The sequence below is a fragment of the Agelaius phoeniceus genome, chromosome 16 (genome assembly GCF_051311805.1).
Source record: "Agelaius phoeniceus isolate bAgePho1 chromosome 16, bAgePho1.hap1, whole genome shotgun sequence".
NCBI classification, from domain to species: Eukaryota; Metazoa; Chordata; class Aves; order Passeriformes; family Icteridae; genus Agelaius; species Agelaius phoeniceus.
In genome coordinates, this window is record NC_135280.1 from 9774403 (window position 1) to 9793054 (window position 18652).

At 40.3% G+C, this 18652-nt stretch overlaps 1 protein-coding gene across 2 annotated transcripts in view; it reads left to right on the plus strand.

Annotated features, from left to right (window-relative positions):
* The first annotated feature begins 4242 nt into the window (after window positions 1-4242).
* The window catches only part of MRTFB (myocardin related transcription factor B), a 67368-nt gene continuing 52958 nt past the window's right edge, over window positions 4243-18652 (plus strand). The window contains exons 1-2 of one of the 2 annotated variants that reach the window (XM_054643343.2): window positions 4243-4358; window positions 7342-7386. The gene's annotated coding sequence lies outside the window, so the exon portion shown is untranslated. The remainder of the gene's footprint in view (window positions 4359-7341; window positions 7387-18652) is intronic. The other variant, XM_077186692.1, reaches the window with a different exon arrangement.

The window sequence follows — 18652 nt, forward strand, 5'->3', positions numbered from 1 at the left end:
TGGCTTTGGGTATTTTTTTTTTCCTTTTTTTCCTTTCATCTCTTCTTGTCTCTACCAGGTGTTAAGTAAAAGGACAGGGAGCAGGTAACAAAACCTGCAGCCTAGGGGTAGGTAGGCAGACTCCTGTTGCCAACTCAATCTCCTCCCTGCAAGCCTCCAATTTCTGCAAAACTGCAGGACTAAGGCTGAGCCACGAAAGAACAGCAGCCTCTGGCATGTGTCCTGTTGCTTAAAGGAGCAGGCAAATGAGGAGAAAAGAGGCATGAGGAGGCTGCAGAGATGGAATATACACATATTCAAAGGTGAAGTTGCATCTACACGGGAGGAAAAACAGGCAGAAAGGTCTGATGCAGGCAAAATGGACTGATAGAGGGGATACAGGTACCCCATAGGGGAAAATAACAACAACAATAACAAAGAAGTTATTAGGAGAATTAAAGGAAAGAAACTAATGGAAAGACCAAATAAAAATGAAAAAATAGAACTTAAATGCCATTAATAAATATGCATTTCTTGTGACAGACTATTAGAGCTTCAGTGCAAGACTGGTTTTACAACTAGCATGGATAACCACTGTTTGGCAGTGTTAAAACCTAATGTAATAACAGCCAGTGGTGATCAGGTATATTATTTTCTCAGATGTAACCTGAAGTGTAATGCTATTTTCTTTTATGAGGAGCACTGATGACCTGCAGTGAGCTCCATTCAGTAAGGTCAGCATGACTGTGGTTGGCAATGGAAACCAAAACTGCAGGAAAGCTGCTCTCAGACATCGAGTCCCTTCTGTAGAATCACTGGGGTCAGATGTTGGCAAGTTTCTCCAGGGAATACCAAAAACATTATAGCAGAGATAAGGTCAGCCTAATGTTTCTGTAATATAGCTGTTTCAATATCATAATGATTTATAATGCTTATTTCACTGACTCATTTAACTTGTAAGCTGGTGAGAGGTTTCCATATTTTTTGCTTTTGTTTTTAGCTATGATGTTGATAAATGCTGCCTTTTCCTCTTTCATTTCCTTGTCAAATAAGAACTGGTTCTGTGGTTTACACTGAAAGTCCATCCAGTCCAGCAGTCCCCTTGAAGAGCAGCCACAACAGGATACTTCACAAAGACATTCCTGTCCTCTGATTTCTGTGGCACTCAAGGAGTTGTTCCCCTGGGAGAGAGCCACCCCTTGTGAGCTGTGCTGCCATTTTGTAACTAGAGAGTTAAAAGCTTCCACAAATGCAAATAACGCTGTATCAACAACTCATCCACCTCCCCTCACTTACAGCCCTTTGGAGAAAGCTTTGTGGAGAAAGTAGTTCTTTCTTCCTCACATAACATGTTTTGTCAATCTTTTGATCTCAGGCCATTAAGGAATATATTGAAACATAATAATTACAAATTATATGACTTCAGGAGAAGCTGTAGTAGTTCTTGCCCTACTTTCAAAGTAGCTTGCTCAACTGCAAGCCAACTGCATTACTATTCTGTAATCCTGCAAGTTAGGTGGCAAAATGGTGGTCTTTACTCAATGAATTTCATCTAGAAATGTAATACCCTCATGGAATCTCTAGTTGACACTACTATATATTATTGTATGTTTTAAATAATGAAGTGTTTATTGACAAATCTAACCACAGTGTTTACATCTCTAGAATAATCAAATTCTTTATATAAAGCCTGCACTAGAATTGAAAAGCATAGGTTATTTCTGAATAATTCCCAAAAGATATTTGCATTGTTTCATTAAACAAACAATCCTTCCCTAAAATATGCAGCTTACAATTGCATGATTAAATACATATTCACTATAAATCACAACAAATGTTTTTATTTGTGCATCAATTGCAATATTAAAATGCTGATATTGGATCATTTATCTGCTTTTCATGTTCTGCATTTTCTAAGAGCAGAACACTGGTTTGAAAGCGAGAGGGAGAGGGGGGTCCATCCTTTCACTTCAGAGCATGGCATTGCTCTGCCAGCTTCAACCACTGTACAGTGCTTCTCATCCTTGTCCTGTTATAAAAAAGGGAAATACAGAGCCCATTGTTATTGTTGGAGGCATATGCCAAGGGCTCTTGTTGAACTATTCTGTAAGGAGAAGGAAGTGTTGTACATGTCCATGCCCAAGACAGGAAAGGTGGTGCTCAAAAGTGAAGAACAATTGTGTGCAGCTGGACAATTTCCATGGAGTGATTTTATGGAAGAAACTGTTTATAAGTAGTTAATTGCCACTTTAAATGTGTCTTTTTCATTGACTCCTATCACCATGTGGTTTCATAAAGCACAAATACCTTCAAGAAATGAGCACCATCTGTGTTTTATGTCAAACCCTTTAACACACCTTTGTCTCAGACATTTTTTCCCAGGCTTTTCAAGTTCTATAGTATTCTTATCAAGGAATACTCCATGTGTTCTGCAATATGATCCATGTCTATGCCCTTCTAATCAATGAATGGGCAATGCCCATTAATGCAGCCATTGGAACAACCAGAATGATCCAGGCTGCATTGCAAAATTAAAGAGATTTCCACCTCCTGCACAATGCTCTTGTACATTGTTGGTTTTAGTTTGCTTCTGGAATCGGATAAAATCTGATTAGCTAACTGTAATCTAGTGAAATATAAGAGAAATTTACACTGTTTTACAAAGCTTAACAAAAAATAACCTTCTAATCCATCTAAAACAATTTGAACAAGTAATTCTTTCAATGTCAAAGTATCCATTAGTAGTGAAGTGTATTGGAATGTTGTCTTAAAATCATAAGGAATTATAACTGATTTTTTGTGCCTGTGGTATCACTGCTGAACAAGTGCACTGAAAAACTCTTTTGAAGCAGGGAACCATGTTTTGCTTGGTCAGCACGTAGCATAAGCTCGATGCAGTCTCTTAGCAAGCTCCTGGACATCAGCAAATTGCAAATAATAAAAAAGCTGTATTAGACCATTGCACCAAATGGCAGCTTAGTACTTAATTTGTGACCTAAGAAAAAAAAATACAACTCAAAAGCAGTGTTGCACAATACTGGGCCTGATGCAGTTTGTACTTATAGAACAGGACTGGCTTGGTATTAGTAAAAGTCAATTTGTTAGATATTCGCTGTGAGCACAGTGTTGCACAATATGTGCAATAAATTACTGCGTGCATGTATGATCATATTCTGATCACAGAACAAATGCCTCTGTTCTCTATTGCACATTCTCAAGTGTAAATCATCAGGTTTCCAAAACTTCTTTGAAGAATTTTTTTTCCTCGTGATTGGTTTGATGTTGAATCAAGTTCAGTCACCTCAGACACTGACAGCTAAGCCTGAAGGTGAAATACACGAGGTATGAGTCCCATCTTGTTTGTGAATGTTTGCACAGCCAACATTTGAAGCCATACCCAATCCATCGGCTTCGAATTTCAAATCTGTGTGACTGCAGCACCCCGAGAAGAGACACTGGCACCCTAAGCCTCCGCCCGCCCCGGACAAAGCCCCGGGGACGGGTCGGTCCGGTCCAGGACAAAGCCCCGGGATCGGGTCGGTCCGGTCCAGGACAAAGCCCCGGGATCAGGTCGGTCCGGCCCGGGACAAAGTTTTCAAAAATACCTGCACCAGGAATAGTGTGACCAGCAGGACCGAGGAAATTATTGTCCTGTACTTGGCACTGGTGAGGGCACACCTCGAGTGCTGCATCGAGTTCTGGACCCCACCGTTCAGGAAGGCCCTTGAGGAGTGTGTCCAGAGAAAGGCAACGAAGTTTGGGAAGAGTCTGAAGCACAGCACCTATGAGGAGCTGATGAGGGGGCTCAGCCTGGAGAAAAGTAGGCTCAGGGGGGACCTTACTGCTCTACAAGTACCTGAAAGGAGGTTGTAGGGATAGGGGTCCAACTCTTCTCCGAGGCAACCAGCGCCAGGACGCGAGTACACAGTCTTAAACTACGCCAATGGAGGCTTAGGTGGGACGCACGCAGAATTTCTTTCCAAAAAGAGTGATTAGACATTGGAATGGGCTGCCCAGGGAGGTGGTGCGGTCACCGTCCCTGGAGGTGTTTAGGGACAGGCTGGACGTTGCCCTTAGTGCCATGGTCTGGATGACACGGTGGTGCTCGGTCACAGGTTAGACTCGATGATCTCAGAGTTCTTTTCCAGCCTCAACGGTTCAGTAACCCCTCACCGGAGGCACCGGGGACCGGCTCCCCCCAGCCTGGCTCTCTGAGGGCGTGAGTGCCCGGATGTGCCGCCCCGCCTCCCGCACGTGCGCGGCGCCAGCGCGCGCGGCTCCCCCGCCCCCGCCCGCGGGCCAACCGCCGGGGCGCGCGCCCGGGGAGGGCGGTCCCGGGCGCAGAGCTCGCGAGAGGAACATGGCCGCGGCGGGCCGGGGTGAGCGGGGCAGCGCGGGTGGGGGGCGCGGGGCGCGCGGCCGGGCGCCGACTCAGCGGGTCCGCGCCTCACGGGGCGGCCGAGCTGCCGCGCGCTGGAACCGGGCCGGGCCGCTGAGCGAGAGCGGCACCGCCGGCAGCCATCGTCGCCCGGCCCCGGGGTGGGCTGCGCGCCGCCCCGCCCGCAGAGCCTTCTGAAGGAGGTTGAGGGGGTGGGAGTGCCGAGAGCGGCGGCCGCCCCCTCTCTGCCGGGGGCGGGCAGGGTCCCCGCGAGGCCGCAGCTGGGCACACGGCGGGGCGGCCCCCCCAGCCCCGCCGGGCCGCTCTGGGCCCCGAGCAGGTGGAGGTGCCGGTGTCCGCACCGCGCCCTGGGACGCGGCTCGCCCCGGCCCGGCCGCTGGTGGATGTGTCCTGTGTTAGTACTTGCTAGGGAGGAACACTCGCTCCCGGGGGAGGTGCGGGGCTGCGGGCAGTAGGGCGGCGCTGCGGGCCCGGCCCGAGCCCTGCGGGCGTTGAGATGGGAGCGCCTCGCCCGGGGGAGACCGGAGGCCCTCCGTGTCCCCGATCGTGGAGCTGCAGCGGAGGTCACTGGGCTGTGAGGAGAGCTGCGACCCTTAGAGCAGGGACTGTTAACGAGTTCGGCTCGTTTTGTGCGGCATGCCTGGATTTAGATGGCACTTGGTCAATCCATTTTAGCGTGGAATAGGTTGCCCAAGAAGGTGGTGGAGTCACCATCCGTACGGCGTTTAAAAGACGATGTGGCGCTGGGTGATGTGCTTTAGGGGTTTCGGTGGCAGTGCTGGTTTGATGGTTGGACTGGACGATAGAACAGGTCTCTTCCAAGCCTGATGATCCCATGATTCCAGAATCAGCGTTGTTAATAAGTGTATGTATCCGCAGCACCCGCATGCACAGATCCCCATGCGGGTGCAGGTCCCTTGCGGCAGTGACATTCTCGGGGCCGCGGGGAGCCAGGTGCAGAGCTGTGCTGCCGTGCCGTGCCTTTCTGCCAGCAAATACATTTGCCTTTGTTCCATTTCTGTGGGGTTTGTCTTGGTGTGCAAGTGTGCAGTGCAGAAAACTGCTGTTAGGCAGTCTCAGTGCAGTCAAGAGATACCAGGACTTCTGCCTGCTGCAGGCAATTGGCTGAAATAAAGAGTACAGGATTTAAAGTGAATAAATCTGTTTGTTTAGCTATAAAGTAAATATCAGGAAAATGATCCTTTTATGAATGTTTCAAAAGCACCTCCATAATGTCTGCTATGTCAATATGTCTAAAATACTTAAAGCTTAAACATCACTCACCTTTTAAGAAAAAAAGCCAAGATTTCCCTTTCCTGTGAGTACAGCATGTTCTGAAGTTCTTGTTTATGCGAAGGTGTTCACATTTCTTCCTCACAATGCATCTTTTCCTTCATGAGAAAAAAATGCCTAGGTTTTGAATTAATTGAGGTTTTAAAGCTTTCAACCAAGGCACAGCTGGCATTTCATAAAATTATTCCCTTAATGTGTGACATTTTATCTTGTTCCTTCCTAAAGTTTTCTGTCCTGTGTAATTGCTTAGGGCAGGTATGACTTTGTAGTATAAACTGCATTTAAAACTTGACAAGATTGCTGTCTGGTAATGACACCAGTTATTAAGCAAATAAAACCACCTGGAAGCTGAACATCCTTAGTACATTGTTGGGAGTACAGAATATCTTTCACGATTTGGCAGTATTTGGAGAAGTGTAGAAAACTGAAGTTAATGATGCAAATGAGTTTTTAGAAGCAGTCATACAATAACATGGAAATCACCTTTATGTTTACCTTTTGTTTGTCAGATTCTGTTGAATTATAAGGTAGTATCAAACAGCTTTAATAGTGAGGGTTAATACATAGCTATTCAAACAAATTTAGTGATTTATATGCATAAAATACTTTAAAAATATTGGATAGGGAATATGCTTAGTTGAGGTTTGGGGTTTTTTAAACAGCGTTTAGATTACTGATGAAATGATTATTGGAAGGAAGAGGGAATATATTTTACCATAGGCCATTTATTTTTGTGGGCCTTTTTGGCTCTTTTTGGCATTTCCGTCTTGTAACCTCTTCCTCTTGTGTGTTTTGCTTTGGTTTTTTACATGTGCAGCTTTTAACCTCTGTCACTGACATGTACAGAAACCATAACATCAGCTTCAGCCTTTAAAAGAATTAAAAGTAGTCTCATAGGATTCATCTCTGGGATCAAAAGTAAAATTGTGTGGCTGAGCAATACCTTTGGGTTCAAAGCCAAAACTGGCAAACTCCATTAGTGTTACTGTATGAAACAGCATTTGATAAATGCCAGACTTTAAAATAACTGATTTTTTAAACTTTTCTAAATATGGTGAGCAGTAGGTTTCTATTGACTTAATCATATGTGTCTATATATGTATATATGTACACACACAGTCTAAAGTATTCTAATAAATGAAATGTTGATGTTGGAACAGGTCCATTTGAGTTGATGACATACCAAAAAGACAAAATGTGGATGGGAACAGTTTTCTTTTTTTGTAAACATTCCATTGTATTGGAATCTATAGAAAACTAAAATGCATTTCTGTTGTGTAATTGGTACTTGTGTAATTGGTGTGAAGACTTGAAGGAACTAGGACTGAGTTTGTGTATTGCAGTTGAGCTAAAAGGAGCAGATGATGCACCTCTGGTACTGCTGTTCTTGCCAGAGGTAATTGGAAAGACAAATATCATCTTAGAATTTGAGTAGGAATATGAAAGGTGCTAAAAGATGCACATAAAGTATATTAAAATCACTGTACTCTCAGGATCTTAACCTAATAACACACTTTTACATCTGAAAACTGCAGAAGCTGAGAAAGCTGAACTAGTATTCTTAAGACTTTAATTTCTCAGGTAGAACAAAATATGTAATTTTTAAAATAACAAATCCTTGAGACATCTTTGTGATTTTTGTTTTTCCTTTTTACTTTCCAACCAACCAGGAATGTGCTGAAACAGACACTCTACAAGGGTGCTAGAGATACAAGGTAAGTGCTGTATCTTAAAAAAATTAAACTTTTTAAATAAGTTTTTTTTTTTTAATAAAGCTGCTAGGCTATTTTTTTAGTGAGCAGTGTATTCCTTTAAGTTGTGCTTAAGGTTTTATAATCCTGTTAAAATGGAAGGTTTTCCAGGAGATCTGTTCCTATACAAACAGAAATTTGGTTATAGGTAGTACATGTATTACATAAACTGAAGAGCAAGTTATTGTGATTTTATGCTTTGGCCTTTGATATGAGTGGGTTTTAATCACCTCTTAAGATTATGACTTAACTACTCATATGCTGATTAAACAATATTTTCTCTTTTTAGAGGACTGTCATGCTTGCAAGCCTTCATAGATGTTAGCTGTTTTCCACATGTGAATAGTTTTGATATTAAAACTTCAGCCTGTAGAACATTTTGTTTACTTTTAACAGTTTTTCTGCAGTGACTCAGGCTTGTACCAGCACAGCACCTCCAGAGGGACTCCAGATCCTGTGTGGTTTGGTTAAATCAATCCAGTTAGAGATGAGGAAAATTCTCTCTCAAAGGGAGTCACAAAGGGTGCTGGCCTCTGCTGATAGTGCTGTTTCAGGAGGTGTTAGCAAGGGAAGTCAAGCAGCTCAGTAAAACAAGGAACTTGGGGTACATTGACTGACACATTCTCAGTTCTGGAACTGTGTGCTTCTGGAGGTTACCTGATCCCTAAATGGTGAAAATTCTGATCCTGCCCTTCCCTCCTCATCTTCAGTGTGGGAAAAAGAGGATGGGACAGGTTGCCTGATTTTCAGGATAACCAAGACTTAAAGCCTCTTGATAGTTTCCACTGAGGCCTCCTAGATGAACCAGAGCATTGGAAAAAGCAGACACTGCACACGACTGTCATGGCTAAGAGCTGCTGCAGAGCCTGGAAGAACAAGATGTACAGAAGTGGATATCCACAGAAGGGGGTATGTATCTGTAGCATTGATGTGTTCCAACAACCCCAGAACTGTGTTAGGCAAAAAATCCCAACTAGAAACACTTAAATGTAGGGGAGCTTCCCCTGACCTGAAGGCAAGGTGTGTTTAGGGTTGTGTGCAGGCTCCATGAAGAGCAGGTTTGATTACACTTGGCAAACCAGTTCACTTTGTGTCCTCCTGTAGTAAATCTACAACCTTTGGTTCTTACTGTGAATAAATCTGCTGCTTTTTTAGCTGCATGTCCAAAAAACAAAGATGAACGACTGAAATAAAGACTGTTTGCACTTGACAGCCATGAACGTTTGATGTTTGCTTCTTCAGATGAAGAAATGCTGCTTTTTCCATGCTGTGCTGTATTCCTAGCATTGTTTTGAAACATTTTTAGCACCTGAAGTTCAAGAGCCAGAGTTGCCCAGTGTTAGTTACAGAATACAACTTTTTTCAAACTTTCCTTCTGTGGCAAATATTGATGTCTACCACAAAAATCTTCCATATCCTGAAACTCCAAAGCAAATGCACATTACAGAATTTGTTGAAGTGTTCAGATTACTGTAATTAAATCCAGATGTTAATGTAACAGTTTTGTGCTTGGCCAATAAACTGGATCTCTCTGATTGTTGACTCAGTAGAGAGTATTTTAAGATTTCATATTTGGTACTTGGCTTAAGCATTAATTAAATGTTTGAGAAGGGGCTTTTACTTGGGCATGGTGCCAAAAGCAACAAAGTGAGAGAGAAGTCCTGGTTACACTCAGTTTTGATCTTTACACCAACTAGTGAAACACAAATTAACAAAACAAAAAATAAAGACAAAAAGGACACCCACTGGTTTTCTGTCCTTCTAAGTGAATTTATGACATAGGTAGTCCTAGTTACCTACCTGAGAAGGACATGCAGTTGTGTTCATGTTTCCACATTTTGTGTCTAAGCCTAGAAGCCTGCTGGAAGGCTAGGGAACAGTTGCTGAGAACTTGTTTACAAATTCTAGAGACATCAAAATTAGAGTCTTAGTCATTCTTGAAGTGTAAAAGGTAGCTTATAAAAATTCAGCAGAGAAACTCATTAAAATGAGTTCAAATTGTTAATGTATTAAGTTACTTCAGGAGTTTTTGAATGGACTAATAAATCATTCTGAACTATTTTTGAGTCTGTTTTTTCCTTATATATCACTTGGTACACTATTTTTTTTAGGATTTCATCTTTAAAAATAAAATTTTAAACATATTTTTCCATGGAAAGTACAACTAAGACAGGTACCAAAAAAGAAAAGCCTTAATGTTTGGCTAATGTTTTTCAGTATGTAATTTGTACTCTTTGTACAGTTATACTTTTTATAAGTATACTTAGTATATTTATAAGGTTTTTGTTAAAGATTTGTAACCTGTATGAGTTAGGAATTTATAGAAACAACTGGAAGCTTCACCATTTTCTACTTAATGTTTTCAACATTAATTTCATTTGCAGTGTCTGGACTGCAGAAGGTTTTTAATACCCAGTTTATGAGGGTAGAGCTCAATTATGGTCTTTCTAGTAAATACTTAATTAAAGAGATGTTACTGCTTTATTTTGCAGTCTTTATTATTTCTGAATTTGTATGGGTTAATTACAGTAATGCTTCTTTATATTAATGTCAAATAATACAGCAGCATTCAAGTACTAAGTACTGAGCAAATACTGTCAGTTTTTGCAAAATATGAACTGTCTCTATGGTTATGGGAATTATGTCTTCCGATGTGAATCAAGCCCTAAATAATTCTCTCTATATCTTTAGACAGTTTTAACCAACTTTCTTTGCTTCTATGAATAACTGAGTGTATTTTGTGATTTCTTCTGGAATCAGATCCTCCCTCCTCTGCCAGATGTTCCACCCTTCCTCTGTTCTGCCAGTTAAACCATTTGATGACTCTTTTACCAGGTCCTGCATCAGAAGCCTAATTTAAAAAACTTGTCGTGCAAAATTGGTAAAAGAGAAAAGTAGAATCTCTTGGAAGGGGTGAAATGCAGGTGGTGAGAATCTGCTCTGGCCCATAGTTCATCCTGGCTGTCCTGGGCAGGAGCACAGGTGGGAATGTGGAGCCAGCCCAGCCCCCAGTGTGAGCTGGGGATGGGTAAAACACGGGGGCTCCTCCCTGTGCTGCAGAGAAACCCACACTGACAGGAGACCCTTGGCCATGGTTCTACACCAGCTGTTCCCAAACACCTGGGGCCTGGAGGTGGTGCAGGAGACAATTCCATGGTGTCTCCCAGCTGCCTGTGGGTTCTTGGCATAGGTGGGAGACTTTGGAAAGCCTAAGCCAAGCCTTGTGCTGGCTGCCTGAGGAACATGGTCAAGGAAAGGTTATCGAGGAAGGATGGTATACAGAGCTTTTTTGATGGGTAAAACTGATTGAGGTGATTTAGTGATAGATGGAGGATAGAAGAAAATAGAGAATACAGGAATAGAAATCAGGAAAGTGGGTATTGCAGTAATCTGGGGAAAAAATAACTATTGTCTGACACTAGAAAAAGAACAACGAAAATAAACCAAGAGAAAAAACTCCTTGGCTACAGTGTTTATATCTGGTACCAGATTACATTTAACGAATATCTTGTATTTTCCAACAGTTTCTAATAAAGCTTTGTAGTATCTTTTTAAAATATTTTGAGTGCTGCTCAAACTACAAGAACTACAGAAAGTAAATGTGTGACAGCTGCTAAGTGCAGAAATTTGTAATCTACTGTAAACAATTTTATGTCACCATCTATTTCTTACTTATTTTTAAACAAGCAGCTTTGTATATGGAATGAAATATTGGAACACAATAGTTTAACAGATAAGACTTCTTTGAAACTGGCCTTAGGCAACATAAACTCTCCTGACCCAGAGTTTCTGTCCTATTAGTCCTTAGCTAATTTCAGTAGGGAAAATGGAATTCAAGTTCATTTTAGCTTTGGAGATCGTGAGAAATTGGTTCTTAAAATACTGAGGGCATGGACTGTGGATTATTGCATTAAACTGTTTGGAACATCAGAGTTTTCAGGCACCATACTAATAAAATACTTTTTCTGATTATTTTAGAATATGGGTGTTGATCTGGAGATTAGGCTTCATCAGTTATAATCTTGGATCTGTATTTATAAAGAAGCAAGAAGTTATATTCCTTCCTGTAGTCTCACCCTGTTCCTTGTTAGAAGAAACGTGTTTGATTTGAAAAGTAAAAATTTGGCTTCTGTTAAGTGAAGAGTGTAATTTTGTCTTTATCAAATTACTTGTTATGCTGTTAGTCATAATACTATGTGTGTGGTATATCCTCGTGCTTCATTTCCAGTGTTGAGGAGTGTCAGGGCTGGGATTTTGTGGTTTGTTGTGGGATTTTTCTTCATGGAAGTCTGCTTAACTGTATGGAATTCAGCATTCTTCCAGTCTGCATCCTTGTTGTTTGTATTAAAAAAAACCCTGACTTTAATTCTTAGGAAGATGCTGTAAGGTGTAAATCTAGTAGAAGTGATATAATTGCATTCAGATTGTGACCTTTTGTCACTGCTGTATAAAAATGAGGCCATGTAACACAATGTGGGATTAGAAGTAAGAAACAGGAAAGAATATTGTCAGTGAACTCTTAAGCACTTGGTGTTAATCAGGTAAAGAATGTACAGTAAATTGCTGCTTGAGATGTACCGCAAGTTGATTTATATATTTTTTTAATTAAACATTAATGTGTCACCTTCTAAGTTTTCCTTTTGTCCATTAGCAGATTAAATATTAAAAGTTTCATTTTCAGAAGTTGGGAGCAACAAGTTGACTGGTTTCCATGGGAGCTAATTCAAGTTACTGTTTGCATTGTTAATACCTCAAAGTAGCTGTGTTGGTCCAGTCAATATGCAGGAAAAGGTTTGTGTGAGAGAGATTTTCTTAGCTTTCCTAAAGTTGTGTGTAGGGACTGCTTAATTGAGGACCTTCTGCACGTCACTGAATTTCAGCTCAGACATAATGATTCTGATTTTTGCAAGATCCCCTAAATTGAAGTTGCTTGTAATCTTTAATTACGCTTACATTATTTTGAATTAATGTCTAATTAGCACTTAGTTTCTTGCTGAATGTAAATAGTATGTTAAATTCTGTCCAGTAGAAGTTGATTGTATTTTTAAAGACAAATTTAACCCCAAATATTACAATAATAAAATAATTACAATAATTAATAACCAAATTTCAATAATAAAACTTTGCTAATCTTTGTAAAGTGCGTAGATATAAAAAGAAGCAAAGTGTAGATTTTTCAAGAAACCTCATTACTAGAAATGGTTGTGCAATCAGTCCCACTTCTGATAGGAGATGGAAAGCAGCATGTTCAATGGGAGGCAGTCCTGCAGTTCCTTCCTCTTTGCTTTGAATCCTTGTGCTTTCCTTGCTTTGTTCAATTCAAGGGCTTGGTTTGCAGGCAGTAAAATAAACAGAGTAGCACCTGCAGCTTAGTCAGAAATGGGAACATCTTGCAGTATCCAAGCAAACAAATGAAATCATGGAGTCATCTAACCTTTCCTGAAATGCCCTAAGAGCTTGACCAATGTTCATTTTTAAGATGGACCTCTCTTTTGGCTATCAAAGGTCTCTGAACACATAGGGAAGGATTATGATCCATTTCACTGGTAAAAGTTACCAAGTATTGTCTGAGCTATCAAGTGCCTTTATTATACAAAAACAAACACTTGGGGTTTGCTTTTTTCCTATGTTGGAAATTTCAATTACATAAATAGATTCTTCTGGCTACAGCTTGTGTTTGCTGGCCACAGAAAATCATGGAGCACATGGGACCTTACTAATCCCTTTCACAAAGTTCTGTCATAGACAGAAGAACTGGACTTGCTTTTAAGCAGCTTAATCTGAGTTGATGTCGCAATTACTCAAACACTCCTGCAAAGCAATTCATATTAAAACTGAAATTAATAACTTCGGGATTTTTGCTCATTGGAATTCAAGTAAGTTGCTTTGGAAGTCATATGTCACAATGTTTCATTGGAAAAAATATTATTCAAATATGTAGATATTTATGAGGGTGAGAAAGTAGGAGCATCATTTGTTTGCACACCACACTAATGCAGATAGCTGTTGTTTGGTTGGTTTCTTTGTTTCTTTGCCCTGCTAAATTTAGGTGTAAAACTGACCTTGTGTTGCTTTGTAAACTCAGCCTAAATGTATTTGTTGTCAGTGTTAATGTCAGCTTCTTAAATTACAGTATTAAAGGAAATTTAGAATATTGACAATCAACATCATCTTCAGAGACTGAAAAATAGAAATGTCATATTTAGATTTTTCTGACCATTTGCATACAACACATTTCTATATACAGTAACATGTAAACAAGACACTACTTCATGTTTTGCCTATCTAGTTTTAAGTCTTTTTATGAAGCTCTTTATTTTAATAGAACTAGTGAGGATATGTGCTATGACAGCTTCGTATTTATTTAATCAAGTGGAACCAGCTGAACCACTTCAGGTTTGCCTTAAGACAACGTTAAGAGGAGCATTGTTTATTAAGAATATCCACAGAAAATATGAGATTAAATCAAATTATGTCTGCTCATAGAGTGATTAAAAGTAAAAAGTTATTGAGGACTGTGCCTGAAGTGCTTCACTTACAACAAGTTATGGGTCAATGTTTTCTACACTTCAGGTACTGTGGCCAGAATTCTGGTTGCTGCTAAGTGCTCTTAGGGAAGATGGATTTAGTTGTAGATGAAATAAATCATTGTCTTCTCATCATTCAGAGTTTTCAGCATAAATCTTTCTGAACTCTGCTGCAAACACTGCAAGTTACACAGCATAGCTTCTGTTCATGAAGCATTGTGTCAGTGGAAGGTGAGTTGAAGGCTGTCCTGGGTGATCAGGGTGGGTTAATGGATGTTTGCTTCCATGCCAGTCTTAAACAGCTCTCTAGAGATGAGCATCTCTCCTGCAGGGTGGAATTGCAGAGCAGTTCAGATTTCTCCCTAAAAATGGAGGTTGTTGACTGGGTGGTACCTTTAAGAGGCAGCTAATATTAGACTTCACTTTTTCTTTGGTCTCTCAGACCAATTTATTGGTTTTGGTGCACACTTTGGAGTTTCTCAACTGTTTCTTAAAGGAAGATGACATAGTTGAACAGTTTTATATAATCAGTAAACAATTTAAAAATCACTTCTGTCTGAAGGTATGGGTTCTGTTTCAGTGATGACTGTTGTGCATATTGAACCTTTGCTTGCTATATTTAAAATACTTGTAAAAAGTTTAGCATTTTGAATAAGTTCTATTATTATCATTTTAAAGCCCTTGAAATGTGAATACAGAAGATAGTTGTAAGAGTTACAATTACTTTAAACATTTGTTTGAAACCTTAAGGTATTTAAACACTACGCTTCACAGCATTGCTCTGAGGTAGATTCTTTCCAGTGAAGGTTGATGTGTAGCCAGATTTCACGAACTCTTGTTTGAACAGGTTAGTTTGAGAAGGCAGTAATGTGAGAAAAGAATAGATAAATCATCTCTATGGCCCTGCACAGCGACAGGGTAGGCTTTAGTTTCCCCACACTTTAATGGAGCTGTGGGAGGCTGCCTTTATTCCTCAGAGCCCCACACTGCAGGGTAATTCATTTGCACTTAGCAGGGCTCAGCTCCCATTACCAATTACTGTGATATTTTTTTCCTGCCTGGAGGTAGCAGTGGAGGGAATGAATGTATCATCAAGGATTCTCCTGACTCATCCCCAGCCTCTGTCCAGGTACAAGTAATTGTCTATACATTACCTCATGGACGATGTGCATTTGCCACTGTAGCTTATTCATTTTTCATTTTTGGATCAGTCCAAAGACTTAAGATTTAAAGACTTCCTCTGAAGAATTAGTAAAGAGAATCTCAGTGTAGCATTGTCATCAAAATATGCAGAAGTGTTAAATGAGTTTCTGGAGGCCTTTTGGTGTCTGTTCAGTGGTATGTATTTAGCTAGAGCAGACAGTTACAAAAATTTATTCTCAGTTATTTAATAAAAGTGGATATTTTTCTGCAGTATCAAACAGTCCAGGAGGACTCTGTGCTCCTGGAAGAAACACATTATTCCAGGTACTGGAACAGTGAGAAGCATGACAGGACCTCAGTTTTGTCAGATATTTCTGCACACTGTTTTTTAAAGAAATGAATAGTAATAGTGAGTTTTTCATAATGCATAATCCAAGGTGATTACTCATGGTTAGTCAGCTGCTGATATTTCTCATCTTTTTCTGCTTTTGTATAATTACCTTCATAAAAATAACTGTATGATTTAAATCCTTATTGCCCTGTATTAGACCACAAAACATAATTAATTAGGTTTATCGACATTGTGTTTAACTGTGAGATTGCAGTTTCTCTTTCAATCTGGTAATTAAATGTCACTTTTCATGTCCAAGTTCCCATGCTGCAGTGAGGTGGTGTCTGTAGGAAGGTGCCAGCCCAGCAGAGGTGAGGCTGTGCTGTCCCATCAGGGTTTGTGTCCCCACAGCCCCTGCTGTGTTTCTGACCCCAGCAGCCGCTGGGGCTGAGGAGCATCACCCTTTGGAGCACAGCCCCTCTTTGGTGTGGCTCCAGCAGCTGATGGAGATGGAGACTGCAGCCAAGCCATGATTTGTTTGTGCATTTCTCTTCACCCCTTGCTGATAGGCAGCATGCCAAGAGCAGCCATCCTTTAAAAGCCTGGGTCTCCTGCTCTCCTTGGAGTGGATGTTCCATGGCCAGGGCTCCTCTCCGGGAAGTGACTCCTGGAGCTTCCAATTCCCGCACTCTGCAGTGAGCTCAGTGTTCCCGACTGCTCTGTTTATGTTCAGGCCTGATGTGCGCTGATCCTTGGAAGAAAGGAGACACTGAGCATTCCAAGGCTCTGACCACTGGACTGGACTCAGTTGTAGCCTAGGAAGGAAGTTTGCTGTAGGCATGGGTAGGGTCTGCTGCATTCTGAAAGCACAGTCCTTGCCCTTCTTCTTGAGAAGGGAAGGGGAATTGCCAAGTCAGTCTCAGATTGTGACTGCTCACATTCTCTCAGGTCATTAGTGCCCACTGCTCAAATAGAAGGAATATTTAAAACCATAACAGCCCCCAAAGTGCCTATGGGCCTCAGTGTCAGAAATCACTGCTCCCACTGCACAGATTACCAAGTCTTTCTAGGCACTGACAGGGAGACTGAAAAGCTTAATGCAATGGCCTGCCTTGGCAGCTGTTGGTTAACCTGCTGGATCTCACACTTTTTGAGGATCTCTTCTAGTGTTTTCTGATACATTGAAGAAGAAGGTAAGAAAAACAAAACAAACCCAACTTTTGACATTTCTAGTATTCTCCCCACTGAAGATTCTGGTATATTACAAACTGCTAGAGTTTTAAATTTTGCTGAGTTTTATAAATGGAGAAACTGAGTGCTCATGTTCACACCATGATTCTGAAAATCCTGGAGCTGATATTGCTAATATCTGATGACTGTTAATTCAGTACTGTACTGGGTACAGGTTCCTTGCAGGTGTGAGTGAGTGAGCAGTGTTAATGTCAGCCAGTTGACTTGGCCAAAGCTTGAATGCATTGTCATTCTTGAACTGTTATTTTCCAGCAGATTGCTAAAATAAAAGCTGGTTTACTACTGAAGTGTCATCCAGATTTCAGAGCTTGTGCCAAATAAAATACCAGTTCTGGTGTCTCAAGTAGCAGGGAAGTATAAGATGATAAGATTTTTCCAAGGAAATACATTTTGTCTTCTGAAGATAAAATGTTTAAAAATAAAAGGAGCGTTTGTCTTCAGCAGTTAAGAAGATAGCAACCACCTACAATCTGTGAGAACACTTACATAAGGCTCATACATTGTACAGGAGTTCTGGTTTGCCAGTGCTGGAACACTGTTCCTATGTACTTGTCAGGGAAATGTGAACTGAAGCCTCCTAGCAGTGCTGGTGCATATTCTAATTTGATAATGTGTTCTAAAGGCTAAGTAGGAAAATATTTTTTTCTAATTTTCACTCTACTATTAAACATTTTGCTGTTTCTATGTTAAAAAAAAAAAAAAAAAAAAACCAGAGCAGCTACCTGTAATCATTTAAGACTATTGGAACAATTGAGTAATGTGATTTTTAGTTTCTGGAAATAAGTTGGTATTATGCTTTGCAACAGTTCATAAGCAGAAGTGGAGCAGAGGAATGGATCACACAACTTTAACTTCAGGTGTCTTAGCTGCAAGGAAGGAAGTGGAAACCCCTTGAGTGACAACTGATTTTTGTCAGATCAGCCTGGTATAAAAGGTGCTTTCTTGGATTACGTTAAGTAGAATATTGAAACTTTAGTAGAATGGATTTTTTAAAATTGTATTTTCCTGTACATGTTTTAACTGTTGAGTTTCAGTTATGTTATTAATATACTTTGTGTGCAGGTCTGCTTCAATTCAGGGGTTACACAGATAATGGTTACCATCTGTAAATGCAGATGGCAAATCTGAAATAATTCTTCAGGATTGAGGAGGCTTCAAACAAATGAGAAAGGGGAGGCAAATTGTTATCTTTAACATAAAATGTGAGAGTATCATGGGCTTTACATTCTAAATCAGAAGTTTCTCAGTTTTGCAGATGGTTGCTGGATAAAGTGTTGTACAGGGTTTGATTTTAAACAAGGTGAATAAATATTTTCTACTACTCATTTTCGTGTTTGGACTGTTGATGTACAAACAATTGGTTATATTAGAAACATCAGAATGAAATGGCTTTTGGAGACTGAAAATAGATGGGAGATATTCTGCATGTATTCAGTTGAGTTTTATGTGAAGTAAATGCTGCTGGTTGTAGCCTGCACCTGATGCTAAAGCAGCTGTATTCATCTAGAGCTGTTAAAATGAGTGTGCTAGAAAATGGTAATGGTTTGCTATCATACATGCAGCAGTGTAAAAATACATTTACAGAGATGTTTGCAGATGTTTTTTGTCCTCATTTATTTCTTTTTTGTTTGATTGTTTGGAAAGATATTTATTAAAGTTATTTTTAAGTTCCTAAATTAGTTTTTTCAATCAATAAGGAAAACCTTATGCCAAAGGCAAACTATTAATTTCATGGATGCCAAGTTCAGGAGTTGTCTTCAGAAAGTTGAACAGCTGAATGAATTCTTTATTAGATTCTAATAAAACAAGAGATAAGAATCAAATTAATTGTTTATATTTTATTATTGTAAGTCTCCAATTTGCCATCTTTATAATAGTTTTTAGAAGTTCTGTTTGTTGATTCAGTAAGGAGCTGTAAGAATCCTAGTGTATCTATGCCAGATGTTCATGATGTAGGTCACTGTTGTTTTTTCCCCCT